The sequence below is a fragment of the Nyctereutes procyonoides genome, unplaced genomic scaffold (assembly GCF_905146905.1).
Source record: "Nyctereutes procyonoides isolate TBG_1078 unplaced genomic scaffold, NYPRO_anot_genome, whole genome shotgun sequence".
Taxonomy (NCBI): domain Eukaryota; kingdom Metazoa; phylum Chordata; class Mammalia; order Carnivora; family Canidae; genus Nyctereutes; species Nyctereutes procyonoides.
Genome location: NW_026575051.1, coordinates 370,176 through 383,621, shown reverse-complemented (window position 1 = coordinate 383,621; position 13,446 = coordinate 370,176).

The following is a 13,446-nucleotide window of genomic DNA, read 5'->3' as shown; positions in this document are numbered from 1 at the left end:
GGGAGAAGCAGGCTCCCTGGAGGGAGCCTGATGTGGGATTCAATCCTAGGACCCTGGGATCACTCCCTGAGCTGAAAGCCAGATGCTCAACCACTGAGCCACCCAAGGGTCCCTAAAATTTTGTTTTCAACTTCTTGTTTAACGCCCAGTGCTCATCACTTTAAGTGCACTCCTTTAATGCCTGTCACTCAGTTTACCCCGCCCCGTCCCTTGACCCATCTCTCCTACAGCAACCCTCAGGTTGTTTCCTGTAGTTAAGGATCTCTTACAGTTTGTATCCCTTTCTGATTTTGTCTTTATTTTTTCTTTCCTTTGCCTATGTTCATCTGTTTTATTTCATAAATTCCACATAGGAGTGAAATCATATATTTGTCATTCTCTGACTTTGCTGAGCATGATACCTTCTAGTTCCATTCATGTCCTTGCAAATGGTAAGATTTCATTATTTTTGAAGGCTGAGTAGTATATACAATGGAATATTGTATTTTATCCATTCACTTTTTTTTTTTAAGATTTTATTTATTTATGGTAGACATAGAAAGAGAGAGAGAGGCAGAGACACAGGAGGAGGGAGAAGCAGGCTCCATGCTGGGAGCCTGACGTGGGACTCGATCCCGGGACTCCAGGATCGCACCCCAGGCCAAAGGCAGGCGCTAAACCACTGAGCCACCCAGGGATCCCCTATCCATTCATCTGTTAATGGACATCTGGGCCCTTTCCATAGTTTTGCTTTTGTGGATATTGCTGCTTTTATGTTTATCATTGGGGGTGCTTGTGCCCCTTCAAATCACTATGCTTGTATCTTTTTTAAAAAAATTTTTATTTATTTATGATAGTCACACACAGAGAGAGAGAGAGAGGCAGAGACATAAGCAGAGGGAGAAGCAGGCTCCATGCACCGGGAGCCCGACGTGGGATTCGATCCCGGGTCTCCAGGATCACGCCCTGGGCCAAAGGCAGGCGCTAAACCTCTGCGCCACCCAGGGATCCCTGTTTGTATCTTTTGGATAAATACTTGGTAGTGCAATTACTGGGTCCTGGCTTAGAACTATTTTTAACTTTTTAACTTTTTGAAGAACTTCTCTCCATCGTGTTTTCCAGAACGGCTGCACTAGTTTGCATTCCCACCAACGGTGGAAGAGGGCCTCTATCTCTGCTTCCTCACCAACACCTGTTGTTTCCTGAATTGTTAATTTTAGCCATTCTGACTGGTGTGAGGTGGTATGTCATTGTGGTTTTGATCTGTAATTTCATGATCCTGATTGATAGTATTTTTTCATTGTCTGTTGGCCATATGTATCTCTTCCTTAGAGAAATGTCTAATCATGTCTTCTGTGCATTTCTTGACTGGATTGTTTTTTTGGGTGCTGAGTTTGATAAGTTGTTCTTTTTTTTTTAAATTTCTTTTTATTGGAGTTCAATTTGCCAACATATAACACCCAATGCTCATCCCATCAAGTGCCCCCCTCAGTGCCCGTCACCCAGTCACCTCAACCCCCTGCCCACCTCCCTTTCTACCACCCCTTGTTCGTTTCCCAGAGTTAGGAGTCTCTCATGTTCTGTCACCCTCTCTGATATTTCCCACTCATTTTCTCTCCTTTCCCCTTTATTCCCTTTCACTATTTTTTATATTCCCCAAATGAATGAGACCATATAATGTTTGTCCTTCTCTGACTGACTTATTTCACTCAGCGTAATACCCTCCAGTTCCATCCACGTTGAAGCAAATGGTGGGTTTTTGTCGTTTCTAATGGCTGAGTAATATTCCATTGTATGCATATACCACTGAGTTTGATAAGTTCTTTGAAGATGTTGGATACTAGCCCTTTATCTCATATGTCATTTGCAAATATCTTCCCCCATTCTCTAGGTTGCCTACTTTTGTTGACTGTTTCCTTTGCTGTGCAGAAGCTTTCTATCTTGAAGTCCCAATAGTTCATTATTGTCTTTGTTTCCCTTGCCTTTGGAGACAGGTATAGCAAGAAGTTGCTGTGGCCGAGGTCACAAAGAGATTGCTGCGTGTTCTCTAGGATTTTGATGGATTCTTGTCTCTCATCCATTTGGAGTTTATTTTTGTGGATGGTATAAGAAAACGGTCCAGTTTCATTCTTCTACATGAAAATTTTCCAACATGATTTATTGAAGAGACTGTCTTTTTCCAGTGGATATTCTCTCCTGCTTTGTCAAAGATAAATTGACCATAGAGTTGAGGGTTCATTTCTGTGTTCTCTGTTCTATTGATCTATGTGTTTGTGTGCCAGTACCATACTGTCCTGATGATCACAGCTTTGTAAAACAGCTTGAAGTCAGGCATTGTGATGTCCCCAGCTTTGGTTTTCTTTTTCAACATTCCTTTGGCTATTTGAGTTTTTTTCTGGTTCCATACAAATCTTAGGATTATTTGTTCCAGCTCTGTGAAAAATGTCCATGGTATTTTGATAGGGATTGCACTGAATGTGTTGACTGCTCTGGGTAACATAGACATTTTCACAATATTTATTCTTCTAATGCATGAGCATGGAATGTTTTCCCATCTCTTTGTCTTCCTCAATTTTTTTCATAAGTGTTCTGTAGTTTTTAGGGTACAGATCCTTTACCTCTTTAGTTAGGTTTATTTCTAGGTATCTAATGGTTTTTGGTGCAATTGTAAATGGGAACAATTCCTTGACTTCTCTTTTTTCTGCCTCATTGTTAGTGTAGAAATGCAACTGATTTCTGTGCATTTTTTTTTCTTTTTCTGTGCATTGATTTTGTGTCCTGCCATGTTGCTGAATTCCTGTATCAGTTCTGCCAATTTTGGAGTGGAACCTTTTGAGTTTTCCACATAAAGTATCATATCATCTACGAAGAGTGAAAGTTTTACTACTTAGTTGTTGATTTCTTTTTTGTTGTCTGATTGTGGAGGCTAACACTTCCAGTACTATGTTGGACAACAGAGGTGAGAGTGGGCATCCTTTTCATGTTCCTGATCTTAGGGGAAAAGCTCTGTTTTTCCCTGTTGAGGATGATATTCACTGTGGGTTTTTCATAGATGGCTTTTGTGATATTGAGTTATGTTCCTCCTGTCCCTACATGGCAGGGAGTTTTTATTAAGAAAGAACGCTTTATGTTGTCAGATGCTTTTTCTGCATCTATTGAGATGATCATATGATCATTTGGTTCTTGTCCCTTTTTTTTTTTTTTAAGATTTTATTTATTCATGAAAGACACACACACACACACACACACACACACACAGAGGCAGAGACACAGGCAGAGGGAGAAGCAGGCTTCATGCAGGGAGCCCAACGTGGGACTTGATCCCGGAACTCCAGGATCACGCCTTGGGCCAAAGGCAGGTGCTATAAACCACTGAGCCACCCAGGGATCCCCGGTTCTTGTCCTTTTTTTTACTAATGTGGTATAGTACATTGATTTATTTGTGGATATTGAACCACTCTTGCAGCCCAGGAATAAATCCCACTTGGTCATGGTGAATAATTCTTTTGATGTCCTATTGGATCCTATTGGCTAGTATTTTAATGAGAATTTTGGCATCCATGTTCATCAGGGATATTGATCTGTAATTCTCCTTTTCGGTGGGGTCTTTGGTTTTGGGTTCAAGGTAATGCTGGCCTTATAGAATGAGTTTAGAAGTTTCCCTTCCTTTTCTATTTTTTGAAACAGCTTCAGAAGACTAGGTATTAATTTTTCTTTAAATGTTTGATAGAATTCGCTGGGGGGCTGTCTGGCCCTGGACTCTTATTTGTTGGGAGACTTTTGATTACTGTTTCAATTTCCTTGCTGGCTATGGGTCTATTCAGGTTTTCTGTTTCTTCCTATTTCAGTTTTGTTAGTTTATATGTTTCTAGGAATGCATCCATTTCTTCCAGATTGCCTAATATGTTGGCATATAATTGCTCATAATGTTCTCTTTTAATTGTTTGTATTTCTTTGGTGTTGGTTGTGATTTCTCCTCTTTCATTTATTTCTCCTCTTTCATTTCATTATGATTTTATTTATTTGAGTCCTGTCTCTTCTTATTTTTTGTAAGACTGGCAAGGGTTTATCTGTCTTATTAATTCTTTCAGAAAACCAGCTCCTCGTTTTGTTGATCTGTTCTACTGTTCTTCTGACTTGTATATCATTGATTTCTGCTCTAATCTTTATTTCTATTCTCCTACTGAATTTAGACTTTATTAGCTGTTCCTTCTCCAGCTCTTTTAGGTGTAAGGTTTCCTTGTGCATTTGTGATTTTTCTAGTTTTTTTTTTTTTTTTAAGATTTTATTAATCTGAAGAGGAAGAGAGAGCATATGTGCGCACAAGGAGGGGGAGCAGCAGAAGGAGGGAAGGTGCAGGTTCTCTGCCAAGCAAGGAGCCCGATGCAGGGCTGGATCCCAGGACTCTGAGATTATGACTTGAGCCAAAGGCAGATGGTTGAGCCATCAGGTGCCTGAGGTTTTTCTAATATTTTGGGAGAGGCTTGTATTGAAATGTACTTCCCTCTTAGGACTGCCTTTGCTGTATCCCAAAGGTTTTGAGCTCTTGTGCTTTCATTTTCATTAGTTTGTATGAATCTTTTTAATTTTTCTTTAATTTCTCAGTAAACCCATTCATTCCATAGTAGAATGCTCTTTAATCTCCATGTATTTGTGTTCCGTCTGAATTTTCCCTTGTGACGGAGTTCAGGTTTCAAAGCATTGTGGTTTGAAAATATGCAGGGAACCCCCCCCCCCCAAAAAAAAGAAAATATGCAGGGAATAATCTGAATCTTTTGGTACTGGTCGAGGCCAGATTTCTGACCCAGGTTGTGGTCTATTCTGGAGAATGTTCCATGGGTGATCAAGAAGAATGTGTATTCTGTTTCTTTAGGATAAATGCTCTGAATATATATCCTTGAAGTCCATCTGGTCCACTGTGTCATTCAAAACCCTTGTTTCTTTGTTGATTTTCTGCCTAGATAATCTGTCCATTGCTGTGAATGGGGTGTTAAAGTCCCCTACTATTCATTGTATTAGTATCCATGTGTTTCTTTAATTTTGTTATTACTTGGTTTATATAATTGGCTGCTCCCAAGTTAGGGGCATAAATATTTACGCTTGTTAGATCTTCTTGTTGGATAGACCCTTTTATTGATATAGTGTTCTCCTTCCTCTTTTAATATCTATGGTTTAAGCTCTAAATTGTCCAGTACAAGGATGGCTTCCCCAGGTTTTTTTTTAAGAATTTATTTTTTTATTTGACAGAGAGAGAGAACACAGGCAAGGGGAGCAGCAGGCAGAGGGAGAAGGAGAAGCAGGCTCCTTGTTGAGCAAGGAGCCTGATGTGCAGCTTGATCTCAGGACCCTGGGATCATTACCTGAGCCACAGACACTTAGCCAACTGAGCCACCCAGGCGCCCCCCACTACCCAGCTCTCTTTTGATGTCTATTAGCATGATGGGTCCCCACTTATATAGGTATTATTTCCCTTTATGGAATTGCTGTGTTTTCTAAGTGTCTCTTCATGATCTAATAGGTTCCTTTGTCCCTTTTTTTTTTCAGCTTTCTTATTTCCATCAGTTTATCTTCTGTATCACTGATTTACTCTTCTGCTTCATTCATCTTTTTTGTAGCCTCCCCTTGGGACTGCATCTCGGTAATAGCATTTTTAATTTCTGCCAGACTAGATTTTATTTCTTTATTTCTACAGTAAAGGATTCTCTAGTGTTTTCTCTGCTTTTTTCAAGCTCAGCTAGTGTCTTTATACTTGTTATTTTAAGTTCTAATTCAGACTTTTTTTTTTTAAGATTTTATTTATTCATAAGAGACACAGAAAGAGAGAGGCAGAGACATAGGCAGAGAGAGGAGCGGGCCCCATGCAGGGAGCCCTATGTGGGACTTGATCCCAGGTTTCCAGGATCATGCCCTGGGCCAAAGGCAGGCACTCAACCGCTGAGCCACCCAGGAGTCCCTAGTTCAGACTTCTTATATCCATCTTGCTTAAATTCCTGACAATGAGTACTATCTCGTGTTCTTTCTTTTGGGGTGAATTTCTCCATCTTGTCATTTTGTCTAGAAGAGAAAAGAAAAAAAAAAAACAACAACAATGGAAGAAAAACCAAAACAAAAGAGAACAAAAAACTAGATCCTGGGTATGTTTTGTTCTGCTTGTTAAGAAACAAGATTGCAGAGTAAGAAAATAGAAAAACATATATATATATATATATGTATGTATGTGTGTATATATATACATACACATAAAAGTAAAATAAAATTCAATAAAAGGAAACAACTAAAAATATATATATAATATATATAAGAAATTATAAAAGGACAAAAACAGAAGTGAAAAAATAGAAAATAACTGAAAAAAATAATACTGAAAGCCTAAAGACTAGAAAAAACAATGCTTTTTACTGTCTTCCCCAAGAGCTGAATCTTTATAGCCTGCTATGATCAGCAAACTTGGTGCCACTGGTTGTGCTGGTCTTCTGAGGGAGGGTCCTGCTGTGCTGATTCTCAGGTGGACTTGACATATTGTAAATGCGTCTCCCTTGCCAGGAGGCCAGGCTCCAGACTCCGCTAGGTGGTGCTGTGTTATTCCCTGAAGGCTTTCAGCACCCCTGTGCAGGATGAGAATGGTGGCACCCCACTATCCAGCCTTGGAGCTGAAAGTTCATTCTCCCCACTCTTCAGTGAGCCCTCACAGAAAAGCAGTCAGTCACTGTCTCCAGTTTCCGTTGGAACTCTGTGTTCACCTGGCCTGTGATGGAGGGGTTTTTTTGTTTTAAGATTTTATTTATTTACTCATGAGAGACACAGAGAGAGAGGCAGAGACACAGGCAGAGGGAGAAGCAGGCTCCATGCAGGGAGCCTGACGCGGGACTCGATCCTGGGACTCCAGGATCGCACCCCAGGCCAAAGGCAGGCGCTAAACCGCTGAGCCACCCGGGCTGCCCATGATGGAGCATTTTGATCTCAGGCATGCCACTGAGTTTCAGGTCACTAAATTTTATGGACTTATGCAGCAGGGACCTGTGCTACTCCTCCCCAACTGGGGAGGAGGGTCTTGCCGAGCTTCTGCTTTTTGCTGGGCCTAGAGAGTAGCCTCATGAAACATGTGGCTGTTTGTGATTTATGGCAACACAAAGCAGAAAACTGGCATGTAGACTCCCTGTTTTCAGCCAGCTTCTCCACTCTTATGTCTGGGAACCTGTCATATTCAGATACTCTCGTTCTTGTGACCCCAGGGATCCTGAGACCACCCTATCCCACCTGGGCTTCCATCCTGCTTCACTACTAAGCACCCCTAAGCCAGGAACATAGGCCACTGTAGCTGACTTTTCAAAGTTCTGATTTTGCACTCTGCTGCTTATAATACTTTGCGGTATCCTCTAAAGCAGGCTCCCTCCCCTCTACTGTATCCTCAGATATATCACTACAGATTCAACTGCATGTACTTCCTACCTTTCTTTTCTTTTTCTTTTTCTTTTCCTTTTTCCTTTTTTTTTTTTTTTTTACTTCCTACCTTTCAAAAAGTGGTTGTTTTTCTATTTGTGGAATTGTAGCATTTCTCTTCTCAGGTTTCCAGATGATGTATCAAGTGTTCAGAATGATTTGATAACTATCTAGCTGTATTTGTGGGACCAGAAAAACTTAGGGTTCCCTACTCCTCCACCATTTTAAATTCTCCCCTAAATATTTAAAAAGATGAAGTGGAAGTAAGCCAGACCGGAGTTTAATTAGCATATGTAAAAGGAATATGTTATGTGTGTATGTGTCTGTTTGGGTAGGTTCACAGTCCTATAGATTTGTGTATGAGTATTTGTGGTGATTTGTATATATACATATATGTGTGTAACTGAACATGTAGAAACATATGGTTGTATGTATGTGTGTGTGTGAGTGTTACTTTGAGAATTCCTCAGCCTTGCCTCCACCGTGGCCATTTCATGGTGGTTCTACCCCCACCCCATTGGTTATAAGTGACAGAACAACTCTCCATCTATAGCAGGTAAGGGGCTTGGGTGCTGAGTGTTGGGCAGAACTGATACTCTTCATTGTATGAAGAAGAAAACAGGAGCTAAATTGGTGGACTCTCTTCCTTTTTTGGGTTCTGCTTATTAAAAGTGTCAGTGTTTTAAGGGATGTACATGAATTAAAAACCTCATAATAGCCCTATGAAATAGGGATTGCTTTCAACCCCATTTTATAGGCAGGGAAGAACTTGGTTAAGAACTTGACATTTGTAAAGAGAAAATAGATGAACAAAGGAAAGGGAAGGAAAAATAAGATAAAAATACAGAGTGGGGCAAACCATAAGATACTGTTAATTATAAGAAACAGGGTGGCTGGAGCAGGGGTGGGGTGGGTAGGAGGATGGGGTAACTGGGTGATGGGTATTAAGGAGGGCACGTGATGTAATGAGCACTGGGTGTTACATGCATCTGATGAATCACTAAATTCTACCCCTGAAACTAATAATATATATGTCAACTAAACTGAATTTAAATTAAAAAGCAAAATAAAACGTCTGCCTTCAAGAAAGGGAAATGCTGCGTTATGGGGAGGACTGAGTAGTTCCTTCTGGGCCAGTGGACTGGAGCCTCATTGTCTTGCTTGATGTAGGTGAGAGGCGGACCTCGGTTGCTGGTCTTTCCCACACTACTCCTTGCTTTAGCAAAACTTGCAAGTGGAGAAGAAGCTGGCAAGATGGAAGTCATGATCTTATATGATCTAGCATCACCACTGCCACATTTTTTTTTAATTTTTTATTTATTTATGATAGTCACAGAGAGAGAGAGAGAGAGAGAGAGAGAGGCGCAGAGACATAGGCAGAGGGAGAAGCAGGCTCCATGCACCGGGAGCCCGATGTGGGATTTGATCCTGGGTCTCCAGGATCGCGCCCTGGGCCAAAGGCAGGCGCCAAACCGCTGCGCCACCCAGGGATCCCACCACTGCCACATTTTATTGGTTGGAATATACTCCAAGTCCTGCCCACACTCAGTAGGAGGAGATTCTACAAGGCCATGTGGACCGGGAGGTGGAGACCATTGGGTCTTATTATAGATCTGTCTGCATGGGATCTTCTAGGTGACAGATGGCAGGAATGGAGGGTACAAGGTCTTTACAATGGATGTGTTTATACATCATCTGCACAGTCACTGAACAAGATAATTATCACTCTGGGCTCCTTGTTGGACAAGATAGTCTGCAGGCTGAGCTGTGTTATCAAAGCAGGGTCCTAGATATGAGAATCATGGCTGTTATTTGCAGAGGTCTGTCTCAACTTTGTGGAACCTGAGAGGTCGTCCTCCCTGAATATTTCCCCCCTTACTTGTCAGACCTTCTAAATCTCTAGGAAAGCACGATCACTAAACTAAACCTTTTTTTTTTTTTTTTAACTGGGATCCCACAAAGTCACTTCTTGTGATTCTACTTTGTTGGTTTTGGACCAAATGGGCAAAAGTTCTCTTTCCAAGTCTCAGCTCCTTCCCACTGAGGACAAGTAGAGTTTCTGGAAAGTCATGATGTGTCACAAAGATGTGTCTGCATCTTCTTTATGTCCTTAGCAGGTGGCACAACACCTGGCACACAGTAGGTACTCAGTAAGTGCCTCAGTAAACATCTGGAGGATGTTTCCTCAAAAACAGTTGTACAAAAAAAAAAACAAACAGTTGTACAATTTGTGTGGTTTGTTTTTTTTAAGATTTTATTTATTTATTCATGAGATAGAAAGAGGCAGAGACACAGGCAGAGGGAGAAGCAGGCTCCACGCAGGGAGCCCGACATGGGACTCGATCCCGGGTCTCCAGGATCACACCCTGGGCTGAAGGCGGCGATAAACCGCTGCGGCACCCAGACTGCACTGTACAATTTATGTTTAGCAAATTATTCACCCCGTGGTGAATTCCTTCTACTGCTTAATACGTGTCTGTTAAATGGAGGTGGGGCTTGCTTTGGCAATTCAAAGTTTTCTTCAACTGTTTTGTTCCCAATTAACAAGTTGTTGTGGGATTATCTCACTATTTACATACAAATCTGGTTCAAGATTTGATATTGACGATGACAATTCTGTCGCTGGTGATTTTTGAAACTTTAAGTGAAGCAGAAGTCATCCTTACTCCGTAGTGACAGAATTTCATGGGAGCACAGTCACTTAGATTAAAAATAGCCTCATTCATTAGCCCCCCTTGAGGCTCCTTTTGTTGGTGTGAATACATTTTGGTCATTCTGGTGTCGTCGACTGAGGTAGTAGCTGTTGCCCTTAAAGGAGGGAAACTTTTTCTGTTCTCCCTGCCCTGCTCATGGACCACAGACATAATCTTAAGTCCTCTGGGTCATGCTCATGAGGGCAAGCAACTTCCCAGAGTTATCGTGACCATTGTGTCTGGATAGCCTGTGGTGTAGAGCTGCCCTAGAACCCCAGACGGCTTGCCTCACACATGGGACACACACACAAGCTGCTGTCCCACTGACACCACCGTTAGCTGGGTTTCTGTTGCACACAACTGAACTACTGCATAGAAAGAGGAAAGGACATTTGGGATAGGGTGGCCGTAGTGGTCTCTTCTCATGATGAGCAGAGATAGGTATACAGGGGGGACCGCTGCGGGCTCCCTGGGACACTGTTGGAATAAAGGAGAGCTGGGCCCCAGGGGCAGCACAGGGAGACTGGAGACTTCTCTCTGGAACCACGGGGCTGCCCTGGGGGCATACATGGGCTCACTAGCTGTTACATTTGGGAGTCTGGGTTTCTTCCCTTCTCTTCCCGGCCTTTTCCCAGAATTGCCCTGTTCATTGCAGCCACAATCAGAATCCCTGTTGGTGACCTCTCATCCTTCTGTCCGATGGTGGTGGTAGTGGAAGTTGAGATCTGGAGAACAAATCTCTCAGATGGTAAAGGAATGCAGGATCACTTGGCATGGGGTTCCATCAGAAACCTGCACTTGCCCAGCCTGGCTTAGATGGCCCACCTTGAGATAATTGGCCTCAGGCCCATCATATCTTGTCTCCTGGTGATCCCAGATACTCACTGCATGACTTCACCCTATTTTATTTGTTACCAGCAAGTCCAGCTTCTGTTCCCAAAGTGGGTATCACACAAGGGCATGAATACCAGAGGATGGGAACACTGGAGCCATCTTAGAGTCTGCCTACAACAGGGGTGACTTTGGGAATCACTGGAATGGATGGCCTCTCAATCCTGTGGCTAGAAATGCAGAGACTAGAATAAATGAGTTCAAGTGCAAGGGTGTTGGTGATTACTCCTGAGGAATCCAGATCAAAGCCATGATGTCAACATCATTGTAGTTCAACATAGGCTGAGGCTCCACCAGTCTGGTGACCACGTGCCAGACTCTGGCTTAGGACCTGGTGACACAGAAGCTGGGACAGTGCTGCATGCATTTGACACAGGTGGGGTGGGTGGCCACAGTGTCATCCAGCTGCAAGGAGCAGCAGCGACAGTAGTCTTGGCCTGAGTCCAGTGATGTGAGCAGTGGCATCTGTGCTCAGCAGCAGGGGTAGTGGTTCCTATTTGGGCCTTGACCTAGGGTGGGATTGTGTATTCAGTTACTGGTTGTGTAGCCTCAGGCCTGTTCTGTGGCTTTCTCTGAAATAAAATGAGGCCCAATACTCTCTATTTAACTATCTCTATGTGTCTATGTAATCTATCTATAGTATATATTTCCCTATATATATAATTTACATATATTTCATATATTTTAAAATATGCTTTAATATTTATATTTGTTATGGATATTTTATATTTTATGTGTTTATATATAAGAATATATAGTTATATATAGTTCTCTATATATAGTTTTATGTGTGTGCGTATATATCTATATCTATATATCTAGTTTCAGTTAAAACAACTTGGAATCTGTTGTTCAAAATAAGGAACAAGAAATCCATGAGGGAATACTTGCAGAGATCAGGAATTCAGAATTTTTTCCCATTTTTATTGAGAAATAATTGACATATTGTCAGTTTAAGTGTACAATCTGTTGATTCGATACATTTATATACTGCAAAATGATTACCTTGGCTAACACATGCATCATGATACATAGTTATTTTTCTTTTTGTGGTGGGAACATTGAAAGTCTACTCTTTTTTTTTAATTTTTTAATTTTTATTTATTTATGATAGTCACAGAGAGAGAGAGAGAGAGGCAGAGACACAGGCAGAGGGAGAAGCAGGCTCCACGCACCGGGAGCCTGACGTGGGATTTGATCCCGGGTCTCCAGGATCGCGCCCTGGGCCAAAGGCAGGCGCCAAACCGCTGAGCCACCCAGGGATCCCGAAAGTCTACTCTTTTAGCAATGAGAGCTTTTCTTTATGTTGAGCTAATAACCACTTCCTAAATCTTTCATCTAGTTGTATCCCATGGAAGAGAAAATGTTTCTCCCAGCATATCTTACATTTTTCTTCCTACAAAAAAACAATTTAAGTGTGCATGTAAGGGCAGCCTGGGTGGCTCAGTGGTTTGGCGCCGCCTTTGGCCCAGGGCATGGTCCTGGGGACCTGGGATTGGTCCTGCTTCCGGCTCCCTGTGTGAAGCCTGCTTTTCCCTCTGCCTGTGTCTCTGCCTCTCTGTGTCTCTCATGAATAAATAAATAAAATCTTAAAACATGTTCATGTAAGACCCCTTCCCACAATGAGTACTCTCATCAATGCTTCCCTATCTGGCAAAGCCCCAGGATTGCTTGTGCTTTTGTTACCAAATACTCAGGTCTCTCTGCAGACCCACCATCTTGGAATGTTGGGCATGGGCCCAGGAATCACTTAATAAACCCTACAGAGGAGACTGACGCATAGCCATATGTGCGTAATCCTGCTCTATGTGTTTGTTGCCAAATTTGTGATCTGGAGACCAGCAGTAGCAGCACCTACTATGTTATCAATCCAGAATCTCATGCTCTACTCCAGCCTGTCTAGGTCTTTTTAACTCCAGGAAATTCCTGGGCACACTAAAGGTTGGGCTTCCCTGGTCTACGTGCTTTCTAGACGCAGAACCAGACTGCAGTATGCTCTAGGTGTGCATTCTGATCAGTTTGCTTAGCTCTGAGGAGTCCAGGGTTTGGTTCTGTTCCCTTTTCTTCTATGGGCCTCACCCCCTTAGGGACCTCATCTCTGCTGAAGTCTTTTTTTTTTTTTTTCTGCTGAAGGCTTTAAACACAGTTTAAAACACATCACCTCCCACATCTATTTCTCCAACTTAGATATTTCTACTACCCTGCATTCTATATGTACCTGCCAACCTCACTTGAATTTCCTTATTTTAAAAAGATTTAGGGGCACCTGGGTGGCTCAGTGGTTGAATGTCTGCCTTGGGCTCAGGTCATGATTCCAGGGTCTTGGGACTGAGTCCCACATTGGGCTCCCCATGGGGAGCTTGGGTCTCCCTCTGCCTATGTTTCTTTTATATATATATATATATTTATTTATTTATTGAAGTTTGATTTGCCAACATATAAT